Consider the following 22587-nt stretch of genomic DNA (forward strand, 5'->3'; position numbering starts at 1 on the left):
ACAAGAGTTTAAAGATTTCTAATGCTTTATACCTGGCTGATTTATACAGACTAGGAACGGACCCTGTATGGCTGCACTGAGCTGCCCAGAGGTGTGTGTCCAGGCTGCTGGGATATAGCCACACGTCACAGACATCACTTCGCACAGGAAGGACTTCACAGGATTCTGACTTGTGCGTCCAGCACAAAGGAGCTCTTTGTAGGTTCGTTTTCAACTCCAAAATCCTTTAATACCCCAGGGCTAGGTTGATGAGGTGTGGGGCATGAGATAAACTCACTGAGCCCAGTTGCTGTCAAATAGGTCTGAAAAGCGATCAGCAGTGATCGCAGTTTCAAGTTCAGCGTGTCAGGACAGCCCTGACGACGCAGGAGCCCAGGCGCAGGGCCCCCCGGCGTGCCCGGCACCCAGTGTGACCCTTCCTCTAAGGTGGTTCCAAGGAGCCCAGAGCTCACCTACCTGAAAGGACGGGGGGGCGGGGCAGGGAGGACTGGACCCAGGATGCACACGGACTGGGCCCCAGGCTGAACCCGGACACCATCCACCAAGTGGTGCTGGCCATGCCCCCTGCCCCTTGCCCTCTGCCCCTCCCCACTGCTTCGTGTCCCCTGTCCACTGCCCCTGTCCCCCCAGGAGCCCCAGGTCTGGGCAGAGCCTCCTGTGGGCCGAGTGGGTGCGATGCTGCTGACGGCCACACGGGGGCAGCAGAGCCCGGCATGTGCGGGCTCCTGAGGTCCAGCTGAGAGGTGCTGCTCCGGACGCCGTGGCCAGCAGTGGCCCGAGGGGCCACCTGCACCGAGGCAGGCCCAGGCTTACCTGAGCCCAGCTCTAGGCCACCCTGATGCCAGCCCAGGCTCGGCCTGGGTCCTGACCCCTGCCAGGCCGGGCTCACTGGCGCTAGGCCACCCCTTGGCCCTGGGTCATCGGGCTGCGCTGGCTGCACCTGTGGTGAGTGTCCCGCTGAGGGCAGCGTTTGGAGATCTCGGAGGACGTTGGGCCCCTGGACTGTGATACTGGTGTTTGGGAGACAGGACAAGGGGACCCCTCTCCTGGTCACCTGTCCTGGCACCTCTTGGGTGGGGGTCCCAGTGGGACAGGATGGGGCGTCTGGTCCCTGCTAGGGGAGGAAGCCTGGGCCTGTGGGGGCCACTCGGGCCTCCAGGGGGAGGGTCTGGTGGTGCTGTGCCGGGGGAGGGGGCAGCTCTGACGTGAAGGAATCACACTGGGGGAGGAGGGGCCGTGGGACCCCCGGGAGCCGTGTCTCAATCTTTCACATTTGCACATGTGTGAGGTTTGTCCCTCACGAGAGTCAACAATTTGGGGAGAAAATTTACCACTGGTTTTAGAAGGAATCATGGTAAGCGTAGCCTTTCAAGTGGATAAGTGACTGATGTGACACTCGGACTAGTTTGATGTCCTCTGTGGAGATTTGTGCTGGGGTCTGGGACCCACACTGGCTCTTAGGCTGCATCACAAACAGCGCAGCCTGCCTGAGCGACTGCCGGGCATCCATGCCCACCAGGGGCGCGGCCAGGGGTCAGGCTCCCCCCGGAATTCTTGGCTCCTTGGGGCACTGAAGGGTGACCTGAAGGTGGTAGCTGCTGGGTGGGCTATCCCAAACCTCGGCCAGGTCTCGGGCCCCTGCCCTATGGGGTCACTCCGGCCAGGAGTTGGTTGTCTCACTTATGGTCTCAGGCCTCCCACTGCCTCTTTTTCTTTTCTTTTCTTTCCTTCTTTTCTTTTCTTTTTTTCTTTCTTTAAGATTTACTTTTTATTGAGGTAACATTGGTTTATAATACTGTGTAAGTTTCATACGTACAGCACATTTGCCTGTAGACCCTTCGGCGCGCTCACCGCCAGCAACTCAGTTTCCGTCTGTCACTGGACTCCACTCATTTCACCCCCAGCCCCGTAACCGCTGCTCCGTTTTCTGTGTCCGTGTGTTCTTGTTTGGTTTTGTTCGTTGATTTTTCTTTTTTGTGTGCTCGTCTGTTTCCATATTCCGCATGTGACTGACATCATCCAGCATTTGTCTCTCTCCATCTGACTTAGCTCCCTCAGCGTAGTTCCCTCCAGGTCCGTCCATGCTGTCACAAATGACAAGATTTCATCATTTTTAAAAAAAGGCCGAGCAGTGCTTCACTGTGTACACACCACGTCTTCTTCATTCCTGTGTCTGTTATTTGTTCCCTGTGTTTCTTTCTGCCGTTTTGGTTTGGTGACTTTCTATGATATTTTTCTGTTTCCTCTTTTTTTTTATGTTTTGTGTCTCTGCCCTGGATTTGTTTTGTGGTTACCACGAGGACTGTGTAAAACATCACAGAGGTGACAGGCCTTTTTCTGCCGACAGCACGTGCCTTCCTTTGCCTGTACCGGCTCCTTCCCCTTCCCCGTGTATTTTGCGCCTCAGGTGGCCCCTTTTTGCACCGTGAGCTTGTTGCCAGGATGAAGCAGCTAGAGTTATTTTCCCTCTTAGCCTTCATGCTGTAACAAGCTGTCTGAAGCTCTGTTCTGTTGAGTCGCAATGTTCTGATTCTGTTTATCACTTTGCTCAAAGTTTTGTGGACTTTTGCCTTTTTGTTTCTAGTAGAAAAGCTGTTTTCAACGTTCCTTATAAGGCAGGTCTAATGTCAGTGAAACCCCTCACAAAACCCCTCTGTTTGTCTGGGAAATCCTTCATTTCTCCTTCACGTTTGAATGAGAGCTGTGCCAGATGGAGTACGATTGGGTGACAGTTTTTACCTTCCAGCATTTTGAGAATGTCGTTCCACTCCCTCCCACTCCCTCTTGGCCTGTAGGGTTTCTGATGCGCAGTCCTCTGATGGCTTAATGGGGGTTCCTTTGCAGTTGACCGTTCTTTTCCCTGGCTGCCTTTGAACTTCTTCGTCATTGACTTTTGCTTTTGAGGCGGAGGTAATTAGGTGTATGCATGCATGTATGTATGTATTTTTAATGGAGGTGCTGGGGATTGAACCCAGGACCTCGTGCATGCGAGGCACGCGCTCTACCACTGAGCTACACCCTCCCCAACCATTGCCTTCTGACAATTCTGATACAGTGTGTCTCGGAGAAGGCCTTTTCGCATTGTGGTAACCAGGTGTTCTCCTGCCTTCATGGGCTTGTGTGCCGGCTCCTTCCCCGGGTTGGGAAGTTCTCACTCCCGTTCTGTCTCTTGTCCTCCTGGGACACCCACTGCCCTGACATTGCCTTTCACAGGGTCAGGTCGTTCCCATGGACTTTCTTCATCGTTTAGTGTCCTAGTTCTCTTTCCCCTTCTACCGGTGTCATTTCTCGGTTTGTCTGCGAGCTCACTGAGTCTCTCTTCCACGCGGTCTTCGTCTGGCTTACTGGGTTCTTCAGCTCCAGCAGTCCTGTTCGATTCTTTCCTGGAGTTTCAATCTCTTTGGTAAGGATTTTCCTCCGTTCATCAATTTTACTCCCGAGCCCACTGAACTGCCTTCCTGAGAGTCGCTGGCCGCGTGTCTTTGTGACAGCGGATCTGACTTGTCTGTCCATTAGGCTGCAGCCTTCCACGGCCTTTCCTGCGGCTTCCGGAGCGTCGCCGCCGCGTCTCTGTGTGGCTGTGGTTCTGGGCGGTGGCTAATGAGCGGGTCCTCCGCTGGTGCTCTCTTCCACCGGGCGCCTTTCACGCGGGAACAGGCAGCAATCGGGGCCCTTTCTTTCGCTCTCCAGCAGGTGGCGCCATAACACAAGCTGTGGTCTCGGTCCCGCGCTCCTCCGTTGTGCTTGGGGTTCGGCGCCTTGCACCCTCCACCGCCTCTGTGCGCGTGTCGCCCGTGCCCCCGTCATTGCTTCTTGTGCCTTCAGAGTCCTTGGTGCCAGTGTCGCTGGCATCGCCACCTAGTGCACGGGGATCGTGGCTTCCTCCCTGGAATCCGCGACCCCAGGAGGAGCCACAGGGGGACCGGGAAGGCCGGCAGGGTGGAGCTGGCCCCTCCTCCCTGTCTGCTGCTGCAAGGTTCGCCGGCTCTGCTGCCGCGGTGGGGGCGCCCCAGCGGCTGGAGGGACAGGGGCACGGGCCCCGCTGCCGCTGCTGCCCGCTTACCTGTGGCCGCAGGTGCGGATGCAGCCGGCGGTCCGGCGTCGTGCGCTCCGCCTCCCCTGCTGCAACCCGGTCTTCTGGGGCAGCAGGCTCGGCCGCCACGGGATTCAGGCGCTGCATCCCCTGTCCCCTGGGGTCGGCCTCCTCTGTGGTCCTGCCCACTCACCTGTAGATGTGCAGGAGTGTGGGATTCTCCGGGGTCCTCCCGTGTTGGGCAGACACACCTTTGTTAGTTGTGGACGCTTCACTGGTTGTGGCCTGGAGGGGAGAGACACAGGTAGCTTCCCATGCCCCATGCTACTGACCTCTCCCACCGTCCCCTGGACGGCTAGGCTGGGCACAGCGTCCTTCGGCTGTTCTCTGTTGTGGGCTGCGGTCACAGGCCAGCCTGTCCCAGCAAGGGGCTAGATCCCCCGACCCCACCTGGGCCGCCTTGAACCCTCTGCAAACGGGCTCCTTCCACAGTCCAGATGCTCTTGTGGTCGAAGACTGGTGCACGTTGTCCACACTGAGATCGCCTGAATCCTACAGAAACCTTGCAGGAACACTGTAAGGCCCCTAGTCTCCTTCCTCAGTTCCCACAAGTGGCCCCGTTTGACACCCCTCCCCTACATATGTGTATCATTGTTCCTATGACCTCTAGGTGGGTGGAGCTGGGACGTACGTCTGTGAGTACACACACAGCCGGGCGCACACGCACACACATGCTGACGTCCAAGTCTGTTTCGGATCTTGCTCTGCGGGAGAACCCCACCTGCTGGAGGCGAGGCCTTGTCTCTGGACCTGGGTCTGGCAGGGCGTGCAACGCGCGAGATGGCCACAAGGGGCTCTGTTCCAGGGAAATTACAGGGCACGCAACACCAGCGTGTGTGGGCCTTACGCACACACACGGGGTAGGGCGCGGTGGGGAGCAGAGCCCCCGCGTACCTACAGCCCAGCTTGACAGCGAGAACACGAGGGGCTCCAGTCCGGCAGAGAAGCGGAAGCCCATGGGTGGCAGCTCCCCGTCCCAAGTCAGCTCGGCGGACTCTGTCACTGCAGGTGGACTCCAGGAGGCACCACCCGCAGAGTGCGTGCCAATTCCGCACTCGAGGGGGAGGAGGGGGAGTTACCCTCTGCCTCCTTGAGGGGCCTCCGTATGAACTGCTGGGGTGCCACCGCAGGAGATGGGGCTCTTCTCCCCTACTTATTTATTTTATTTTTTGGGGGAGGTAATTAGGTTTATTTATTTGTTTTCCAGAGGAGGCACTGGGGATTGAGCCCAGGACCTCATGCACGCTAAGCGTGCGCTCTGCCACTGGAGCTATCCCCTCCCCGCGCCCACTTATTTTTGATTCAGCTATTTAGTTATGTTTACTCAGTGTGGACTCGTGGCATTTGTTTTATACTTTGGGAGATAGTGCAATACTCCTTAATCACTTTGTTGCTCAGTGGCGCCACCAGCTCTGGCCGGGTCCCAGGGTGGACGTACAATCAGGTGGGTCCACAGTGACCCTCTGGCTTTCTGGCCGGGCTGTCGCATGGCGCATTGTTGGCCCCTAGGCGTGTCCGGGGTTTATCGCCGTCTCTAGGCGGCCTCACCGGAACCACTGAGCTGCACCGAGTGGTTCTGTGCGGTGCCTGTCTGGGGGCGCCTGCCTGTCTGGCCTCCTCTCTCTCCCCCTCTGGCTCCCCAGGCCTTTCTTCGATATCCTCTTCCCTGTTTCTGACTTTGCCCTGGTTCCTGCAGGTGGCTGTGTGGGGCGCGGGGGGTGAGTGACTATGGTCCCGGTGCCAGGAGGTGCTGCCCAGTGACCTCTCTCCTGGGGTCTGGGAATGGGGCTCATGAGATGGCACAGCATGGCCACCAGAGGGCGCCCGAGCCTCGCGATGTGGTCTGGACGGATGGGGCCGCGGCTGCACAGACGGACCTGCCAGTGTAACCAGAGCAGCTGAGCCCTGACCGGCCACCACGGCTGAGCCTGCCCTGCCCGGTGTGCCCGGCCACCTGTCCTTCCGTCGGGGTGCTTCTAGAATCCTCTTTTCCACTCAACGTGCCAGAACTTGCATTTTATTTCTATTTAATGTTGTGGACTGAACTGTCCCCCCGCCCCAAATTCAAATGTTGAAGCCTTAACCCCCGGGACCTCAGAATGTGACTTTAAAGAGGTGGTCAAGTTCAAATGGGGTCTCTAGGGTGGGTCCTGATCCGGTCTGACTGGTGTCCTTGTGGGAAGAGTTGAGCACACAGACACACAGAGAGATGACCACGACGTGGGATGGGGAGGGGGGTGGAGGACTGCCATCGGCCAGCCCAGGAGAGAGGCCTCAGGAGGAGCCAACACCTGGGTTTTGGACCCCTGGCCTCGGACCCCTGGCCTCTAGGACCGGGAGAGAGAAGCCTGTGGTTTCCGCTGCCCAGTGTGCGGTGCTCGCAGCAGCACGCGGTGCTCACAGCAGCACGCGGTGCTTGAGATTTGTCGGGATTCTGGAAAGGGATGAGCGCAGCCTTTCACCACTTCTGCACAGCGCCTGGTCGCTGCCTCCCCCACCCCCCTTCTTCTTTTGGGGGATGTCATGTTGCTTGATTTCTGCTCCAGGCCACTGCTGTCGCTGCCCTGCGCCCCTCCCCCGGGCTCTGCGTGCCTCCCCACCTCCCAGTTCTCGCTTCAGCTCTTTCCTGTGTGTTGTTTGTCTCGTCTATTTTGATGCTGCTGTCAAATGCCACCCTTTTCGGTTCTAGGAGCTCTTTTCAAATCTATTGGTTTGTTGAAACTTTTTATATTATTTCCTTGTCAGCCTTGAACACATTCTTTAAATAAAAAAAGCATCTTGGGGGGAGGGTGTAGCTCAGGAGTGCAGTGCGTGCTTGGCACGCGTGAGGTCCTGGGCTCAGTCCCCAGAACCTCCTCTAAAAATAAATAAATAAACCAATACCCCACCGCCCCCCCAAACCCCTCAGACGCTCGCACAGTGCATGTTGTGGGTCGGATGGTCCGGAGAACGCTCCCCCTGGGGTCTACCCTGCAGGCCTTTGTTTCACTGGTTCTTGCTTGAGGTGGCTTCCTGGGTTTGCTTCATTACGGTTTTCTTTGTCAGCGGGCTCCAGCTCTCAGATCTCTGTCCTGAGCATCCCCTGAGGCTTGCCTCTGAAGCCTAAGTCCCCGGGGGAGCCAGGTGTGCACATGCCAGGCCCCTTTTGGACCATCCACAGGGACCAGCCATGCCAGTGGTTGTCAGGGCATTTAAGGCCCCTGGAGGCTGTGGGTCCCGGCTCCTAACAGCCTGGGGCTGTGGGGAACCAAGAGGGCTTTTCCGTCACCAGAGCCCGGGCCCTGGGCTCTCCTTGTTGCCGCCCGTGGGAGAAGTCTTCCCAGCTCACCCTCAGGGGTCCGGCCTGCAGGGTGTCTACCCTGACTCCTCGGTCTGACGGGCCCTGGCCGGGTGCCCCTCCCTGCCCCCTATGCTAACCCAGCCACAGGGCATGGCGCTCCTCAGCACCTGCCCCCCTCCTCTCTGGCCATCTCAGCTGTCCATTCAGAACCTCCCCCCCCCCCCGCCGCCCTGATTACAAACTGGGGCCCACCCAGGTCCCAGACCCATGCCTTGTCGCAGATGGGCACAGGGCCTGGGTCTGGGGCAACAGCCTCTGGAGTCTTGCTGGGGGGCGATGCCTGTGGTGGGGGTAAGGCTTCCACCCTGTCCAGGGGGAGAGCTAGCGAGTCTCTGGGGCTGTGGTGAACCTGCTCACCTGGCTCAGAACTGAGTCCTGGCCTGGCCCGGGTGCAGCCCTGAGCCCCAACCCTGGCCAAGCCCCAGGGGAACCCTTGACCTTATACCCGACTGCCCACATGTTGTCTCCAGAGCCACAGTCCAGAGCCCCAAGGCTGTGGGAACTAGTCTGTGACCCTGGGATGGCAGAACTGCCATGGCTCAGGATGGCCACCAGGGGGCGAAGATCCCCACCCTGTGGTCCGTACCGCGCAGGATTGGTCTGAGAGGCGCTGTGGCCCCACAGCTGGTCCTCCTAGGGGACACCAGAGAGTGACCGCCTGCCCGGGACCTGCTACAACTGACCTTGGGACATGCAGAGCAGGGACCGGGATGCCACCTCATGGGACACAGGCCTTCGGGGGTGTCCCCCAAACTGCAGTGATACACAGAGCAGCCCCCCCAGACCAGGGAGCAGAACGCCCACCCTCAGGCCTTCCCCGCGACCCCGGGCTGGGCCTGGCAACCTCAGGACAGCCGACACCCCTGCAGTGTGCACACCTGATGACGCAGGAGCCCAGGCGCAGGGCCCCCCGGCGTGCCCGGCACCCAGTGTGACCCTTCCTCTAAGGTGGTTCCAAGGAGCCCAGAGCTCACCTACCTGAAAGGACGGGGGGGCGGGGCAGGGAGGACTGGACCCAGGATGCACACGGACTGGGCCCCAGGCTGAACCCGGACACCATCCACCAAGTGGTGCTGGCCATGCCCCCTGCCCCTTGCCCTCTGCCCCTCCCCACTGCTTCGTGTCCCCTGTCCACTGCCCCTGTCCCCCCAGGAGCCCCAGGTCTGGGCAGAGCCTCCTGTGGGCCGAGTGGGTGCGATGCTGCTGACGGCCACACGGGGGCAGCAGAGCCCGGCATGTGCGGGCTCCTGAGGTCCAGCTGAGAGGTGCTGCTCCGGACGCCGTGGCCAGCAGTGGCCCGAGGGGCCACCTGCACCGAGGCAGGCCCAGGCTTACCTGAGCCCAGCTCTAGGCCACCCTGATGCCATCCCAGGCTCGGCCTGGGTCCTGACCCCTGCCAGGCCGGGCTCACTGGCGCTAGGCCACCCCTTGGCCCTGGGTCATCGGGCTGCGCTGGCTGCACCTGTGGTGAGTGTCCCGCTGAGGGCAGCGTTTGGAGATCTCGGAGGACGTTGGGCCCCTGGACTGTGATACTGGTGTTTGGGAGACAGGACAAGGGGACCCCTCTCCTGGTCACCTGTCCTGGCACCTCTTGGGTGGGGGTCCCAGTGGGACAGGATGGGGCGTCTGGTCCCTGCTAGGGGAGGAAGCCTGGGCCTGTGGGGGCCACTCGGGCCTCCAGGGGGAGGGTCTGGTGGTGCCGTGCCGGGGGAGGGGGCAGCTCTGACGTGAAGGAATCACACTGGGGGAGGAGGGGCCGTGGGACCCCCGGGAGCCGTGTCTCAATCTTTCACATTTGCACATGTGTGAGGTTTGTCCCTCACGAGAGTCAACAATTTGGGGAGAAAATTTACCACTGGTTTTAGAAGGAATCATGGTAAGCGTAGCCTTTCAAGTGGATAAGTGACTGATGTGACACTCGGACTAGTTTGATGTCCTCTGTGGAGATTTGTGCTGGGGTCTGGGACCCACACTGGCTCTTAGGCTGCATCACAAACAGCGCAGCCTGCCTGAGCGACTGCCGGGCATCCATGCCCACCAGGGGCGCGGCCAGGGGTCAGGCTCCCCCCGGAATTCTTGGCTCCTTGGGGCACTGAAGGGTGACCTGAAGGTGGTAGCTGCTGGGTGGGCTATCCCAAACCTCGGCCAGGTCTCGGGCCCCTGCCCTATGGGGTCACTCCGGCCAGGAGTTGGTTGTCTCACTTATGGTCTCAGGCCTCCCACTGCCTCTTTTTCTTTTCTTTTCTTTCCTTCTTTTCTTTTCTTTTCTTTTTTTCTTTCTTTAAGATTTACTTTTTATTGAGGTAACATTGGTTTATAATACTGTGTAAGTTTCATACGTACAGCACATTTGCCTGTAGACCCTTCGGCGCGCTCACCGCCAGCAACTCAGTTTCCGTCTGTCACTGGACTCCACTCATTTCACCCCCAGCCCCGTAACCGCTGCTCCGTTTTCTGTGTCCGTGTGTTCTTGTTTGGTTTTGTTCGTTGATTTTTCTTTTTTGTGTGCTCGTCTGTTTCCATATTCCGCATGTGACTGACATCATCCAGCATTTGTCTCTCTCCATCTGACTTAGCTCCCTCAGCGTAGTTCCCTCCAGGTCCGTCCATGCTGTCACAAATGACAAGATTTCATCATTTTTAAAAAAAGGCCGAGCAGTGCTTCACTGTGTACACACCACGTCTTCTTCATTCCTGTGTCTGTTATTTGTTCCCTGTGTTTCTTTCTGCCGTTTTGGTTTGGTGACTTTCTATGATATTTTTCTGTTTCCTCTTTTTTTTTATGTTTTGTGTCTCTGCCCTGGATTTGTTTTGTGGTTACCACGAGGACTGTGTAAAACATCACAGAGGTGACAGGCCTTTTTCTGCCGACAGCACGTGCCTTCCTTTGCCTGTACCGGCTCCTTCCCCTTCCCCGTGTATTTTGCGCCTCAGGTGGCCCCTTTTTGCACCGTGAGCTTGTTGCCAGGATGAAGCAGCTAGAGTTATTTTCCCTCTTAGCCTTCATGCTGTAACAAGCTGTCTGAAGCTCTGTTCTGTTGAGTCGCAATGTTCTGATTCTGTTTATCACTTTGCTCAAAGTTTTGTGGACTTTTGCCTTTTTGTTTCTAGTAGAAAAGCTGTTTTCAACGTTCCTTATAAGGCAGGTCTAATGTCAGTGAAACCCCTCACAAAACCCCTCTGTTTGTCTGGGAAATCCTTCATTTCTCCTTCACGTTTGAATGAGAGCTGTGCCAGATGGAGTACGATTGGGTGACAGTTTTTACCTTCCAGCATTTTGAGAATGTCGTTCCACTCCCTCCCACTCCCTCTTGGCCTGTAGGGTTTCTGATGCGCAGTCCTCTGATGGCTTAATGGGGGTTCCTTTGCAGTTGACCGTTCTTTTCCCTGGCTGCCTTTGAACTTCTTCGTCATTGACTTTTGCTTTTGAGGCGGAGGTAATTAGGTGTATGCATGCATGTATGTATGTATTTTTAATGGAGGTGCTGGGGATTGAACCCAGGACCTCGTGCATGCGAGGCACGCGCTCTACCACTGAGCTACACCCTCCCCAACCATTGCCTTCTGACAATTCTGATACAGTGTGTCTCGGAGAAGGCCTTTTCGCATTGTGGTAACCAGGTGTTCTCCTACCTTCATGGGCTTGTGTGCCGGCTCCTTCCCCGGGTTGGGAAGTTCTCACTCCCGTTCTGTCTCTTGTCCTCCTGGGACACCCACTGCCCTGACATTGCCTTTCACAGGGTCAGGTCGTTCCCATGGACTTTCTTCATCGTTTAGTGTCCTAGTTCTCTTTCCCCTTCTACCGGTGTCATTTCTCGGTTTGTCTGCGAGCTCACTGAGTCTCTCTTCCACGCGGTCTTCGTCTGGCTTACTGGGTTCTTCAGCTCCAGCAGTCCTGTTCGATTCTTTCCTGGAGTTTCAATCTCTTTGGTAAGGATTTTCCTCCGTTCATCAATTTTACTCCCGAGCCCACTGAACTGCCTTCCTGAGAGTCGCTGGCCGCGTGTCTTTGTGACAGCGGATCTGACTTGTCTGTCCATTAGGCTGCAGCCTTCCACGGCCTTTCCTGCGGCTTCCGGAGCGTCGCCGCCGCGTCTCTGTGTGGCTGTGGTTCTGGGCGGTGGCTAATGAGCGGGTCCTCCGCTGGTGCTCTCTTCCACCGGGCGCCTTTCACGCGGGAACAGGCAGCAATCGGGGCCCTTTCTTTCGCTCTCCAGCAGGTGGCGCCATAACACAAGCTGTGGTCTCGGTCCCGCGCTCCTCCGTTGTGCTTGGGGTTCGGCGCCTTGCACCCTCCACCGCCTCTGTGCGCGTGTCGCCCGTGCCCCCGTCATTGCTTCTTGTGCCTTCAGAGTCCTTGGTGCCAGTGTCGCTGGCATCGCCACCTAGTGCACGGGGATCGTGGCTTCCTCCCTGGAATCCGCGACCCCAGGAGGAGCCACAGGGGGACCGGGAAGGCCGGCAGGGTGGAGCTGGCCCCTCCTCCCTGTCTGCTGCTGCAAGGTTCGCCGGCTCTGCTGCCGCGGTGGGGGCGCCCCAGCGGCTGGAGGGACAGGGGCACGGGCCCCGCTGCCGCTGCTGCCCGCTTACCTGTGGCCGCAGGTGCGGATGCAGCCGGCGGTCCGGCGTCGTGCGCTCCGCCTCCCCTGCTGCAACCCGGTCTTCTGGGGCAGCAGGCTCGGCCGCCACGGGATTCAGGCGCTGCATCCCCTGTCCCCTGGGGTCGGCCTCCTCTGTGGTCCTGCCCACTCACCTGTAGATGTGCAGGAGTGTGGGATTCTCCGGGGTCCTCCCGTGTTGGGCAGACACACCTTTGTTAGTTGTGGACGCTTCACTGGTTGTGGCCTGGAGGGGAGAGACACAGGTAGCTTCCCATGCCCCATGCTACTGACCTCTCCCACCGTCCCTGGACGGCTAGGCTGGGCACAGCGTCCTTCGGCTGTTCTCTGTTGTGGGCTGCGGTCACAGGCCAGCCTGTCCCAGCAAGGGGCTAGATCCCCCGACCCCACCTGGGCCGCCTTGAACCCTCTGCAAACGGGCTCCTTCCACAGTCCAGATGCTCTTGTGGTCGAAGACTGGTGCACGTTGTCCACACTGAGATCGCCTGAATCCTACAGAAACCTTGCAGGAACACTGTAAGGCCCCTAGTCTCCTTCCTCAGTTCCCACAAGTGGCCCCGTTTGACACCCCTCCCCTACATATGTGTATCATTGTTCCTATGACCTCTAGGTGGGTGGAGCTGGGACGTACGTCTGTGAGTACACACACAGCCGGGCGCACACGCACACACATGCTGACGTCCAAGTCTGTTTCGGATCTTGCTCTGCGGGAGAACCCCACCTGCTGGAGGCGAGGCCTTGTCTCTGGACCTGGGTCTGGCAGGGTGTGCAACGCGGGAGATGGCCACAAGGGGCTCTGTTCCAGGGAAATTACAGGGCACGCAACACCAGCGTGTGTGGGCCTTACGCACACACACGGGGTAGGGCGCGGTGGGGAGCAGAGCCCCCGCGTACCTACAGCCCAGCTTGACAGCGAGAACACGAGGGGCTCCAGTCCGGCAGAGAAGCGGAAGCCCATGGGTGGCAGCTCCCCGTCCCAAGTCAGCTCGGCGGACTCTGTCACTGCAGGTGGACTCCAGGAGGCACCACCCGCAGAGTGCGTGCCAATTCCGCACTCGAGGGGGAGGAGGGGGAGTTACCCTCTGCCTCCTTGAGGGGCCTCCGTATGAACTGCTGGGGTGCCACCGCAGGAGATGGGGCTCTTCTCCCCTACTTATTTATTTTATTTTTTGGGGGAGGTAATTAGGTTTATTTATTTGTTTTCCAGAGGAGGCACTGGGGATTGAGCCCAGGACCTCATGCACGCTAAGCGTGCGCTCTGCCACTGGAGCTATCCCCTCCCCGCGCCCACTTATTTTTGATTCAGCTATTTAGTTATGTTTACTCAGTGTGGACTCGTGGCATTTGTTTTATACTTTGGGAGGTAGTGCAATACTCCTTAATCACTTTGTTGCTCAGTGGCGCCACCAGCTCTGGCCGGGTCCCAGGGTGGACGTACAATCAGGTGGGTCCACAGTGACCCTCTGGCTTTCTGGCCGGGCTGTCGCATGGCGCATTGTTGGCCCCTAGGCGTGTCCGGGGTTTATCGCCGTCTCTAGGCGGCCTCACCGGAACCACTGAGCTGCACCGAGTGGTTCTGTGCGGTGCCTGTCTGGGGGCGCCTGCCTGTCTGGCCTCCTCTCTCTCCCCCTCTGGCTCCCCAGGCCTTTCTTCGATATCCTCTTCCCTGTTTCTGACTTTGCCCTGGTTCCTGCAGGTGGCTGTGTGGGGCGCGGGGGGTGAGTGACTATGGTCCCGGTGCCAGGAGGTGCTGCCCAGTGACCTCTCTCCTGGGGTCTGGGAATGGGGCTCATGAGATGGCACAGCATGGCCACCAGAGGGCGCCCGAGCCTCGCGATGTGGTCTGGACGGATGGGGCCGCGGCTGCACAGACGGACCTGCCAGTGTAACCAGAGCAGCTGAGCCCTGACCGGCCACCACGGCTGAGCCTGCCCTGCCCGGTGTGCCCGGCCACCTGTCCTTCCGTCGGGGTGCTTCTAGAATCCTCTTTTCCACTCAACGTGCCAGAACTTGCATTTTATTTCTATTTAATGTTGTGGACTGAACTGTCCCCCCGCCCCAAATTCAAATGTTGAAGCCTTAACCCCCGGGACCTCAGAATGTGACTTTAAAGAGGTGGTCAAGTTCAAATGGGGTCTCTAGGGTGGGTCCTGATCCGGTCTGACTGGTGTCCTTGTGGGAAGAGTTGAGCACACAGACACACAGAGAGATGACCACGACGTGGGATGGGGAGGGGGGTGGAGGACTGCCATCGGCCAGCCCAGGAGAGAGGCCTCAGGAGGAGCCAACACCTGGGTTTTGGACCCCTGGCCTCGGACCCCTGGCCTCTAGGACCGGGAGAGAGAAGCCTGTGGTTTCCGCTGCCCAGTGTGCGGTGCTCGCAGCAGCACGCGGTGCTCACAGCAGCACGCGGTGCTTGAGATTTGTCGGGATTCTGGAAAGGGATGAGCGCAGCCTTTCACCACTTCTGCACAGCGCCTGGTCGCTGCCTCCCCCACCCCCCTTCTTCTTTTGGGGGATGTCATGTTGCTTGATTTCTGCTCCAGGCCACTGCTGTCGCTGCCCTGCGCCCCTCCCCCGGGCTCTGCGTGCCTCCCCACCTCCCAGTTCTCGCTTCAGCTCTTTCCTGTGTGTTGTTTGTCTCGTCTATTTTGATGCTGCTGTCAAATGCCACCCTTTTCGGTTCTAGGAGCTCTTTTCAAATCTATTGGTTTGTTGAAACTTTTTATATTATTTCCTTGTCAGCCTTGAACACATTCTTTAAATAAAAAAAGCATCTTGGGGGGAGGGTGTAGCTCAGGAGTGCAGTGCGTGCTTGGCACGCGTGAGGTCCTGGGCTCAGTCCCCAGAACCTCCTCTAAAAATAAATAAATAAACCAATACCCCACCGCCCCCCCAAACCCCTCAGACGCTCGCACAGTGCATGTTGTGGGTCGGATGGTCCGGAGAACGCTCCCCCTGGGGTCTACCCTGCAGGCCTTTGTTTCACTGGTTCTTGCTTGAGGTGGCTTCCTGGGTTTGCTTCATTACGGTTTTCTTTGTCAGCGGGCTCCAGCTCTCAGATCTCTGTCCTGAGCATCCCCTGAGGCTTGCCTCTGAAGCCTAAGTCCCCGGGGGAGCCAGGTGTGCACATGCCAGGCCCCTTTTGGACCATCCACAGGGACCAGCCATGCCAGTGGTTGTCAGGGCATTTAAGGCCCCTGGAGGCTGTGGGTCCCGGCTCCTAACAGCCTGGGGCTGTGGGGAACCAAGAGGGCTTTTCCGTCACCAGAGCCCGGGCCCTGGGCTCTCCTTGTTGCCGCCCGTGGGAGAAGTCTTCCCAGCTCACCCTCAGGGGTCCGGCCTGCAGGGTGTCTACCCTGACTCCTCGGTCTGACGGGCCCTGGCCGGGTGCCCCTCCCTGCCCCCTATGCTAACCCAGCCACAGGGCATGGCGCTCCTCAGCACCTGCCCCCCTCCTCTCTGGCCATCTCAGCTGTCCATTCAGAACCTCCCCCCCCCGCCGCCCTGATTACAAACTGGGGCCCACCCAGGTCCCAGACCCATGCCTTGTCGCAGATGGGCACAGGGCCTGGGTCTGGGGCAACAGCCTCTGGAGTCTTGCTGGGGGGCGATGCCTGTGGTGGGGGTAAGGCTTCCACCCTGTCCAGGGGGAGAGCTAGCGAGTCTCTGGGGCTGTGGTGAACCTGCTCACCTGGCTCAGAACTGAGTCCTGGCCTGGCCCGGGTGCAGCCCTGAGCCCCAACCCTGGCCAAGCCCCAGGGGAACCCTTGACCTTATACCCGACTGCCCACATGTTGTCTCCAGAGCCACAGTCCAGAGCCCCAAGGCTGTGGGAACTAGTCTGTGACCCTGGGATGGCAGAACTGCCATGGCTCAGGATGGCCACCAGGGGGCGAAGATCCCCACCCTGTGGTCCGTACCGCGCAGGATTGGTCTGAGAGGCGCTGTGGCCCCACAGCTGGTCCTCCTAGGGGACACCAGAGAGTGACCGCCTGCCCGGGACCTGCTACAACTGACCTTGGGACATGCAGAGCAGGGACCGGGATGCCACCTCATGGGACACAGGCCTTCGGGGGTGTCCCCCAAACTGCAGTGATACACAGAGCAGCCCCCCCAGACCAGGGAGCAGAACGCCCACCCTCAGGCCTTCCCCGCGACCCCGGGCTGGGCCTGGCAACCTCAGGACAGCCGACACCCCTGCAGTGTGCACACCTGATGACGCAGGAGCCCAGGCGCAGGGCCCCCCGGCGTGCCCGGCACCCAGTGTGACCCTTCCTCTAAGGTGGTTCCAAGGAGCCCAGAGCTCACCTACCTGAAAGGACGGGGGGGCGGGGCAGGGAGGACTGGACCCAGGATGCACACGGACTGGGCCCCAGGCTGAACCCGGACACCATCCACCAAGTGGTGCTGGCCATGCCCCCTGCCCCTTGCCCTCTGCCCCTCCCCACTGCTTCGTGTCCCCTGTCCACTGCCCCTGTCCCCCCAGGAGCCCCAGGTCTGGGCAGAGCCTCCTGTGGGCCGAGTGGGTGCGATGCTGCTGACGGCCACACGGGGGCAGCAGAGTCTGGCATGTGCGGGCTCCTGAGGTCCAGCTGAGAGGTGCTGCTCCGGACGCCGTGGCCAGCAGTGGCCCGAGGGGCCACCTGCACCGAGGCAGGCCCAGGCTTACCTGAGCCCAGCTCTAGGCCACCCTGATGCCAGCCCAGGCTCGGCCTGGGTCCTGACCCCTGCCAGGCCGGGCTCACTGGCGCTAGGCCACCCCTTGGCCCTGGGTCATCGGGCTGCGCTGGCTGCACCTGTGGTGAGTGTCCCGCTGAGGGCAGCGTTTGGTGCCCAGGGTGTCAGGACCGGGGACTCCGCAGGGGAGGGGTGGGGCGGGGAGCGCCCAGGAACCAGAAGCCTAGGGTCCAAGCAGCCTTGGCGGGTGCAGCCCAGAGAGGTCCATTTCTCAGTGTCCGCTTGCTCAAAGTCTTTCTGGGGAGATTAGCACAGCCGCCTCGAGGGAAGGCCTGCAGTCCATCCTGCAGGCAGCCGCCGGGCCTGCGGACGGGCTGGGGTGGGAGGGTCCGAGGTCTCGGCCCCACGAGCAGCAGGGGCTCAGGGTCGGGCCCTCTCAGCCCCGCCCCCGCTGACTTCCCTCTATGAGACCCCTTTCCCTCGACCCCCTCCGGCTCCCTCTCTCCCACACCACGCTGTCTGTGGCCCCTGGGGTCCCCCCAGCCCCTCTGCGTCCCCTGCTCTCTGACCACTCCCACCTCTCCTGGGGAGGGGGCCCCCAGCCCACGAGTCTGAGGGTAGGGTGGGGGGCTGTTCCCGAGGCCTCTGTGCCATGTGATCATATTTCAAAAGGTGACATTTGACTCTTGCCAAAGAATAGGGGGGCCCCTCTGTGCCTGAGCGCCCTACGGCCAGGACCCTCCCCGCCCTGAGGGGCCTTGTCCCCCGTCACTTCAGTAAGACTTTGTGAGCGGAGTGTGCAGGTGTTTCTGCAGCATACGACGGGGTCCCAGCGCTTTACAAGAGCAGTGTCAGAAGCTAACGTTTCTAATACAGGGAGAAAAATAGGGAGCAGTGTAATAGTCCTGAACGGTGCAGGGACCGTCTGGGCTGAGGCCAGGCGAGGGGCCCTAGTTCAATTTCAGGCCCCTGGCCCCTCCCCGGCCAGTCTTGGGGGGCTGCCCCGTGTGTCTGGCCTCCCCTGGCCCCTCCTGACTGGGCCACAGTCTCGGACTCTTCTGGGGAGGGCGGCGGTGGGGTAGGAGCCCCCGGGGGCACAGAACATCCCTTTTGATGACTGAGAGCTCCTTGCCAGTCATGACGCCCCCCCCCCGGGCCTCGGGACTGATGGGGGACTGGGGCGAGGGAGGGGAAGGGAGCCCCGAGGGGGGCCTTCTGCCAGGGGGCACAGAGGAGCCCTGGGGGAGGAGGATCTGTGACCCACCATCCCCAGGGGACCCTCCCAGAAGGTGGGTGGCTGGGTCGGTTGTTCCGGCTCTGGCAGGCGGTGGAGTGGGGCTCCCCCGACCCCAGGCCTCCTGCTCACTCGCCCGCCCCCACCCCTGCTGTGGGCGCCTCCCTGGTCCCCAGAGCTCCTGGCCCTTCCTGTTTCTCTACACCAGACTCACTGAGGGGCGCCCACCCCGCCTGCCCCCTCCCTCCCGTTGACTCTTCCTTTCTCTTAAATACCAAACCATTTTTATTATGAAGTGTCACAGTCTGACAGAAAAGCGCCCTAAATCGGGCAGCACGAGCCCCTGGGCCCTTCTTCCCCGAGACACCACCAGCCTTCCAGGTGTCACTCCCCACTGGTCCCCGCAGTGCGGGGTCTCAGGGTCCCCGTGGGGCCGGCTCAGTCAGGCCCTGCCGTGGCTGTGTGGGGGGAGTGCTGTCCTGTGGCCCCCGGGGGGCCAGGGCCGTGCTTGCGGGGGCAGCAAGGCCAGGGCATCGGTGACCTGGAGATTCCTGGACAAGTGTCCAGGGTGGCCCGAGGGCTCAGTGTGAGGAGGGAGGAGGGGGGAAGGCAGCGACAGGCCCGCACCTGCTGCCCTCGGGCTGGGTCCCAGAGACCCCTCCACGGGCCCTACTGTTGAGGGAGGCTGGAGGCAGGCTGCCGCGCAGGGCACGGCCTGGCCGGGCAGCACCCTGGGGGCCGTGGTCAGCCGTGGGTTCTAGAACAATCCCAGGGGTGCAGGAGGCATCGCAGGGCAGTGAGGGGTCCACGTGGGGAGGGGCGCACAGGCCAGGGTCCCGACCGTACGAGCCCAGGGCAGCTGGCCCGGGGACCTTGGTCTTCAGCTTGCCAGGCAGGTGGGGCCTCAGCGGGAGCAGCCGGACGGCGGCACTGGTGTGTGTGAGGGTGCGAGTGTGGGGGTGAGTGTGTGTGCACGCCCGCCTGGCCCCGGGCCTCATGTACACAGCCTGCTGTCCGTGTGGCCGCCAGGCGCCGGGCCAGAGGGGCTCTGGCTGTGTGGCCAGCTCTGCCCCAGGCGCCGACACTGTCTGAGGTGCAGGCCTGAGGGCCAGTGCCTATGTGACCTGTGTGGCCTGTATGGCCTGAGTGTCCTGTGTGCCTGTGTGACCAGCGTGCCTGTGTTGCCTGTATGTCCTGTGTGGCCTGTGTGGCCTGTGTGGCCTGTGTGAACAGTGTGGCCTGTGTGCCTGTGTGACCTGTTTGCCTGTGTGACCTGTGTGGCCTGTGTGCCTGTGTGACATGTGTGCCTGTGTGAACCGTGTGTCCTGTGTGCCTGTGTGTCCTGTGTGTCCTGTGTGCCTGTGTGTCCTGTGTGCCTGTGTGGCCTGTATGTCCTGTGTGTCCTGTGTGCCTGTGTGACCTGTTTGCCTGTGTGACCTGTGTGGCCTGTGTGCCTGTGTGACCTGTTTGTCTGTGTGAACCGTGTGGCCTGTGTGCCTGTGTGACATGTGTGCCTGTGTGTCCTGTGTGGCCTGTGTGCCTGTGTGTCCTGTGTGCCTGTGTGGCCTGTATGTCCTGAGTGTCCGGTGTGGCCTGTGTGGCCTGTGTGACCTGTGTGGCCTGTGTGGCCTATATGTCCTGAGTGTTCTGTGTGCCTGTGTGACCTGTGTGGCCTGTGTGCCTGTGTGGCCTGTGTGCCTGTGTGGCCTGTGTGACCTGTGTGTCCTGTGTGTCCTGTGTGACCTGTGTGCCTGTGTGGTCTGTATGTCCTGAGTGTTATGTGTGCCTGTGTGACCTGTTTGCCTCTGTGACCTGTGTGTCCTGTGTGTCCTGTGTGTCCTGTGTGCCTGTGTGTCCTGTGTGCCTGTGTGACCTGTTTGCCTGTGTGTCCTGTGTGCCTGTCTGGCCTGTATGTCCTGAGTGTCCTGTGTGCCTGTGTGACCTGTTTGCCTGTGTGACCTGTGTGGCCTGTGTGTCCTGTGTGGCCTGTGTGCCTGTGTGGCCTGTATGTCCTGAGTGTTCTGTGTGCCTGTGTGACCTGTGTGGCCTATGTGCCTGTGTGCCTGTGTGTCCTCTGTACCTGTGTGTCCTGTGTGCCTGTGTGCCTGTGTGGCCTGTGTGACCTGTGGGTCCTGTGTGGCCTGTGTGACCTGTGTGTCCTGTGTGCCTGTGTGCCTGTGTGTCCTGGGTGCCTGTGTGGCCTGTATGTCCTGAGTGTCCTGTGTGCCTGTGTGACCTGTGTGCCTGTGTGGCCTGTGTGACCTGTGTGGCCTCTGTGTCCTGTGTGTCCTGTGTGCCTGTGTTGCCTGTATGTCCTGAGTGTCCTGTGTGCCTCTGTGTCCTGTGTGGCCTGTGTGACCTGTGTGCCTGTGTGGCCTGTGTGACCTGTGTGGCCTCTGTGTCCTGTGTGTCCTGTGTGCCTGTGTTGCCTGTATGTCCTGAGTGTCCTGTGTGCCTCTGTGTCCTGTGTGGCCTGTGTGGCCTGTGTGACCTGTGTGGCCTGTGTGCCTGTGTGACCTGTGTGCCTGTGTGCCTGAGTGCCTGTGTGGCCTGTGTGTCCTGTGTGAACCGTGTGGCCTGTGTGGCCTGTGTGGCCTGTGTGCCTGTGTGACCTGTGTGCCTGAGTGCCTGTGTGGCCTGTGTGTCCTGTGTGAACCGTGTGGCCTGTGTGCCTGTGTGACCCATGTGGCCTGTGTGTTCTGTGTGGCCTGTGTGCCTGTGTGGCCTGTGTGGCCTGTGTGACCTGTGTGCCTGTGTGGCCTGTGTGCCTGTGTGGCCTGTGTGACCTTTGTGCCTGTGTGGCCTGTGTGCCTTTGTGGCCTGTGTTGCCTGTTTGCCTGTCTGCCTGTTTGTCCTGTGTGGCCTGTGTGCCTGTGTGACCCATGTGGCCTGTGTGGCCTGTGTGACCTGTGTGCCTGTGTGTCCTGTGTGCCTGTGTGCCTGTGTGACCCATGTGGCCTGTGTGACCTGTGTGCCTGTGTGGCCTGTGTGCCTGTGTGACCCATGTGGCCTCTGTGGCCTGTGTGACCTGTGTGCCTGTGTGGCCTGTGTGTCCTGTGTGCCTGTGTGCCAGTGTGACCCATGTGGCCTGTGTGGCCTGTGTGACCTGTGTGCCTGTGTGTCCTGTGTGCCTTTGTGGCCTGTGTTGCCTGTTTGCCTGTCTGCCTGTTTGTCCTGTGTGGCCTGTGTGCCTGTGTGACCCATGTGGCCTGTGTGACCTGTGTGCCTGTGTGTCCTGTGTGCCTGTGTGACCCATGTGGCCTGTGTGACCTTTGTGCCTGTGTGGCCTGTGTGCCTGTGTGACCCATGTGGCCTCTGTGGCCTGTGTGTCCTGTGTGCCTGTGTGCCTGTGTGACCCATGTGGCCTGTGTGGCCTGTGTGACCTGTGTGCCTGTGTGTCCTGTGTGCCTGTGTGCCTGTGTGGCCTGTGTGCCTGTGTGGCCTGTGTGACCTGTGTGCCTGTTTGTCCTGTGTGGCCTGTGTGCCTGTGTGACCCATGTGGCCTGTGTGTTCTGTGTGGTCTGTGTGTCCTCTGTGCCTGTGTGCCTGTGTGGCCTGTGTGCCTGTGTGACCCATGTGGCCTGTGTGTCCTGTGTGCCTGTGTGCCTGTGTGCCTGTGTGACCCATGTGTCCTGTGTGTCCTGTGTGTCCTGTGTGCCTGTGTGCCTGTGTGCCTGTGTGACCTGTGGGCCTGTGTGTCCTGTGTGGCCTGTGTGCCTGTGTGGCCTGTGGGCCTGTGTGTCCTGTGTGCCTGTGTGGCCTGTGTGCCTGTGTGACCCATGTGGCCTGTGTGTCCTGTGTGCCTGTGTGTCCTGTGTGGCCTGTGTGCCTGTGTGTCCTGTGTGCCTGTGTGTCCTGTGTGCCTGTGTGACCTGTGGGCCTGTGTGTCCTGTGTGGCCTGTGTGCCTGTGTGGCCTGTGTGCCTGTGTGACCCATGTGTCCTGTGTGTCCTGTGTGGCCTGTGTGCCTGTGTGCCTGTGTGTCCTGTGTGCCTGTGTGTCCTGTGTGCCTGTGTGCCTGTGTGACTCATGTGTCCTGTGTGTCCTGTGTGTCCTGTGTGCCTGTGTGTCCTGTGTGCCTGTGTGCCTGTGTGACTCATGTGTCCTGTGTGTCCTGTGTGCCTGTGTGGCCTGTGTGCCTGTGTGTCCTGTGTGCCTGTGTGACCTGTGTGCCTGTGTGGCCTGTGTGCCTGTGTGTCCTGTGTGGCCTGTGTGCCTGTGTGGCCTGTGTGGCCTGTGTGGCCTGTCTGCCTGTGTGTCCTGTGTGCCTGTGTGACCTGTGTGCCTGTGTGTCCTGTGTGCCTGTGTGTCCTGTGTGCCTGTGTGACCTGTGGGCCTGTGTGTCCTGTGTGGCCTGTGTGCCTGTGTGGCCTGTGTGCCTGTGTGACCCATGTGGCCTGTGTGTCCTGTGTGCCTGTGTGTCCTGTGTGGCCTGTGTGCCTGTTTGTCCTGTGTGCCTGTGTGTCCTGTGTGCCTGTGTGTCCTGTGTGCCTGTGTGACCTGTGGGCCTGTGTGTCCTGTGTGGCCTGTGTGCCTGTGTGGCCTGTGTGGCCTGTCTGCCTGTGTGTCCTGTGTGCCTGTGTGACCTGTGGGCCTGTGTGTCCTGTGTGGCCTGTGTGCCT

At 60.2% G+C, this 22587-nt stretch overlaps 2 non-coding genes across 2 annotated transcripts; both read right to left on the reverse strand.

Moving 5' to 3' along the window:
* Nucleotides 1-2950: 2950 nt before the first annotated feature.
* On the reverse strand, nt 2951-3022 carry TRNAA-CGC. The gene has a single exon. It is a non-coding gene; the product is annotated as a tRNA-Ala (tRNA).
* A 7888-nt stretch (nt 3023-10910) lies between these two features.
* Nucleotides 10911-10982, reverse strand: TRNAA-CGC. Its single transcript has one exon. It is a non-coding gene; the product is annotated as a tRNA-Ala (tRNA).
* Nucleotides 10983-22587: the final 11605 nt, after the last annotated feature.

The sequence above is a fragment of the Camelus ferus genome, chromosome 6 (assembly GCF_009834535.1).
Source record: "Camelus ferus isolate YT-003-E chromosome 6, BCGSAC_Cfer_1.0, whole genome shotgun sequence".
NCBI classification, from domain to species: Eukaryota; Metazoa; Chordata; class Mammalia; order Artiodactyla; family Camelidae; genus Camelus; species Camelus ferus.